This window comes from Callorhinus ursinus, unplaced genomic scaffold (assembly GCF_003265705.2).
Source record: "Callorhinus ursinus isolate GAN/ISIS: 27379988/994484 unplaced genomic scaffold, GSC_fseal_2.0 scaffold48, whole genome shotgun sequence".
Taxonomy (NCBI): domain Eukaryota; kingdom Metazoa; phylum Chordata; class Mammalia; order Carnivora; family Otariidae; genus Callorhinus; species Callorhinus ursinus.
The window spans coordinates 9,039,242-9,042,719 of record NW_027397110.1 but is presented as its reverse complement, the minus strand read 5'-3'; the positions used below and the strand labels follow the sequence as shown (position 1 = coordinate 9,042,719).

The 3,478-nt window shown below is 44.8% G+C and overlaps 1 pseudogene; it reads left to right on the top strand.

Moving 5' to 3' along the window:
* Positions 1–1,518: 1,518 nt before the first annotated feature.
* On the top strand, positions 1,519–3,215 carry LOC112831324 (suppressor of cytokine signaling 5-like; annotated as a pseudogene).
* Positions 3,216–3,478: the final 263 nt, after the last annotated feature.

The following is a 3,478-nucleotide window of genomic DNA, read 5'->3' as shown; positions in this document are numbered from 1 at the left end:
CATATAAAATAAGAGAAGGCCTTGCGTGGACAGTGAAAGCATATGAAGAACACAAGATTTTAGTTAACGGAACAATCTCCACTTGAAATAAAAAGTAAAACTTAAATTTAAATTGGACTGCTTCTGAGAAGCAGTAGATGTGCTTTTTCTTATTCTTCCCACTAAGCGCAAATAAAACCCTAATCATAGTATATAAAACAAGCCCGAGGAGGCTCTGAAGGGAGGGGAGAAGGCAGATTAGCTAGGGATCGCAGGACCCAAGAAACAACACAGCAATGAGTTTCTTGGTTGTTGGAATTTTTTTTTTTTTTATTTGCCTCGTATATCTCAGACTTGAAGCTGAAGAAGCCAGCAATCTGGAAATGCTGAGAGGTTTGGATATCACACCCCCCCCAAAAAGCAACAAAAGCCTACTCTATCAGCCAAAGAACCAGAAAAGAGGCAGCTAGCAAGACAGAAAAATTTTAGGCAATAATTGGTGCACTCCAGCCAAACCCTTCAGAAAAATCTGTGGCCCCATCCGTGCCAGCAAGACCACGTGGGAAACCCAGACTTCCCCCTTCGGCAGTGTATGAGGTACTCCAATCTCCCTGCCAGGGTGCTATCAGGGAAGGCCAAATAGGGGGCTGGAACTTGCCTCCCCACCTTCGCAGCAATAAGGAGCCTCACCAACTCTGGCATCAACAGAGGTCAAGTGGGGAATTCAGACTTCTAACCCGATTTGGCAGCAATGAGGCACTTCACTCACTTCCCCACTTCAGAAGCATCCCAGGCGACTAGCTAAAGCAGAAGGCTGCACAAGATACAGAGTCTCATCACATAATGCCCAAAATATCCAGGCCTCACTAGAAAATCACTCATCATGCCAAAAGCCAGGAAGATCTCAAGCCCAATGAGCACAGATGCCCACATCAGGATAAGAGAAGTGTTACAAACACATCTGAAACAGATGAAAACAAAAGTCTCAGCCAAGAAAGAAAAGATATAAACATTTAAAATACCATTTATAATTGCTAAAAAAAAATAAAATGCTTAGGTGTAAATCTAACAAAACACGTACACAGGACTTGCGTGCTGAAAACTCACGGAAAGCTGATGAAAGAAATCAACAAAGACAAAGAAACGGAAAGACATACTATGTTCATGAAGATGACTCAACATGGTGAAGATGTCAATTCTCCCCAAATTGGCATATGGACTTAGTACAATTCCTGTGAAAACTCCAGCAAAATGTTTTGTGGATATAGATAGACAACATTATTCTAAAACTGATATGGAAGAGAGGTACTTTCCATTCCAGTGGGGGTTGGGGGAGGGGAGGGGGAAGGGGGGAAGGTGGCTGGGGAAGGGGGTGGGGAGGCATCTGGCAGAGTTGGGGTCCCCAGGCCCTGAGCTCAGTCCAGAGGAAGCGAGATTGCCCTCAACGGGGCAGTTGGCGGGGACAGACGGGACCATCTGCCCAACCGCATGTGCCCCCGGATGAGGCCGCTCCACGCGCCCAAACCGACCTTCTAATCAATGAATAAAGTGGGGAAGATGTGGGATCACTTCAAATACAGGTGTCAGAATCTCTTCATTCATGAGGGAGGGAGCCGTAGTGAAGATGTGGACATGAACTCCAACAGATGTTTGCGAAAGAGAGAAACATCAGTATAGGAGCCTCAGCTCCTTAGCAACAAAGCAGTCCCTTAAGAGAAAACATTGCCTTGCAACTGAGAATAAGCCCTTCCAAGAACTCTTCTAGGAGAACCAAACCTGTGCCACTAAAATTCCTCTGGTTGTTGAAATAAGCAGTGACAAGGATAATGATTCGTGCGTCACCCTAGGAGCGAGACTTGCAAGAAGAGAGTCCTACTCTGGGCATGCTCCGTGGGGTGGGAAGAAAAAACATTCCTGTTCTACAGAGACACAGAGTGCATTGGATACTGATAAAAAGTTTGGTAGAACTTCAAAGGAGAGAGAGACGGTATGGCGTAAGCTCTGTCCTCGATATGGACCGGTGTCCGCAGAACTGTAGGAAGCTGTCCTCTGAGACAGAGGTTGCCCGACACTGTGGGCTTGTGTTTTCCCATGAGAGCTTACAGCAAGCAGTCAGAACCCCTCTTTTCTAATAAATGAAAAATACACCATTCTGAATTAAGGCTTGAGAAATGCCCATTTCCTTTGGGGCTGAGATTTAGCCCCCAAATGGCGTTTGATTAAATAGCATACAGCCCCTTGTGAGCCCACACTCAAACTTTTTTTGTTTGATACATTTGATCCATTGTTGGTTTCTACAGAAGATGAAGAAGATAGGCTTCGAGAGAGAGAAGGTGGCTTACTATTGAAGAGGGGGTTGACCCTCCTCCCAATGCACAAATACACACATTTGAGGCCACCTCACAGGTTAATCCATTATGTAAATTGGGACCAAAGTCAGCTCCTGGAATGACTGAAGTAAGTGGGGATAATCCTGCAATTCCACAAGCTAATTGTGACTCAGAAGAGGACAACCACCCTGTGTCTGTGGTCACGTAGGCAGAAGAGATGTCAGCTGTCTGGAGACAGCCATGTCCACATTCGCAGACAGGGAGCTTGGAAAGTCCATATGCAAATTGATTACATGCACTGCTGCGTGTTGACTTGCTTCAGATCACGGGGAATCCCTGCTCCTAGGGAGAGAGGGACCGTTACAAAGCAGAAGTCCTCCTTGAAGGGAAACCGAAAGGCTCACTCCTGCTCAGGGACTCTGCGCAAAAGGACAGCCTCTTCTCAGTGAGCTTCCGTGGCTACAACAGATCCCTGCATGCCCAGACTGAACAGTGGAATCACAAGTTTAGTTTTGATGCCCACGACCCATGTGTATTTCACTCCTCCACTGTAACAGGACTTTTAGAACGTTATAAAGATCCCAGTTCTTCCATGTTTTTTTGAACCATTGCTTACTAGATCACTCAACAGGACTTTCCCTTTCAGCCTGCAATATATCTGGCGGGCACTAATCTGTAGATGCACTACTTGGGATGGAATCGATGGGCTCCCTTTATCATCAACGTTGCAGGATTTTTTGAAAGAGTGTCATTATATGCAAAAAGTTAGAGTTCGCTGGTTAGAACGAGAACCAGTCAAGTCAAAGGAAACTCTCCTGTCCCCAAAGGGCTTTAACTAGATTGGCTTTTATGTGCATCAGATGGTACACCCAGATAGTAAGCACACATCTCAGTGTTAGGTTTTTTTCAGTACAGTGTATAGGCTTAGTGTTAGAATCTGTCAGATGCGATCTGCTGTTACTTACTCAGATAAATGTGGTGCCTATTGAGACAACAGAAGACAGACCTACAGATGTCCAATAAGGCTACAAAAACATTTTGTCCATTGAGCGAATTGTTTGGTTTTTAATGACTGTTGTGACTGAGTGAAGCAACTCTGGGGCATTTGCTATGAAGAATTCTATTTCTTTCTCTTTTTTAAAGATTTTATTTATTTTTTAAGAGAGAGC